Genomic DNA, 812 nt, shown 5'->3' with positions numbered 1-812 from the left:
ACATACCATTTTTTTCCCATTTTGTTTAGTCTCAGTTAGCAAGTAACTATCACAGATTTTATTGTTTTACCCCTGTGCTTTTTTGTGAAGGTATTTTCTTGTCAGAAACACAATCATTTTTCCATGTGCAGCTGTCAATGGACCTCTATCTCTGGAGAAATCAGAAAAGTCATGATGTTCTCCTTCATCATCTGTCTTGGTGGGCATACTTTATTTTTATAGGACTGGCAGGAAATGTGGGCATAATATAATAGGAAACATTCAGTTTAGGACTTAGACTTTCAGCTGGACCTTGGAAAGAGTTTAAGGAAACTACAGTACTTTATCAAACTGCTTGAAGATCTTATTTCCTAAAGCATGAGGAAAAAAAAATCAATGTTTTATTAAATAAGCTGTTAACCACAAAGGTTTAGATCATCCAACATGAGTTTTTGAACAAGGGAGAGACCAAATGAGAAGGTGTAGAGGCCTTGTACTGTACATCCCGAGGAGGGTCTGGGCAGGCTCCCACTGACACACCACAGATTTTGGTGCCAGTGGTGGCACGGTGGGATCCAGGGGGGCGCAGGGCTGTCCACCACTGCTGCTCCTGCCCTGAGCACAAGCACCGCTGCATGGGAGAGGCCTATAAGGAAAATTGAGTTTGTGCCTCTTTCCAACAAAAAGTTGACCTCTGCATTTCTCCAAACTCTGTAAAGCTTGTGGTTTAAATGCTCTGTTTAACTCCAAGTTAATGCAAGCCTGTTGATTATTGAATAGGCTCTCTTATTTTATTTTATTTTATTTTATTTTATTTTATTTTATTTTATTTT

This window comes from Oxyura jamaicensis, chromosome 1, assembly GCF_011077185.1.
Source record: "Oxyura jamaicensis isolate SHBP4307 breed ruddy duck chromosome 1, BPBGC_Ojam_1.0, whole genome shotgun sequence".
Classification (NCBI taxonomy): Eukaryota; Metazoa; Chordata; class Aves; order Anseriformes; family Anatidae; genus Oxyura; species Oxyura jamaicensis.
The sequence above is the reverse complement of the archived record's forward strand: the minus strand, read 5'-3'. Positions refer to the sequence as shown.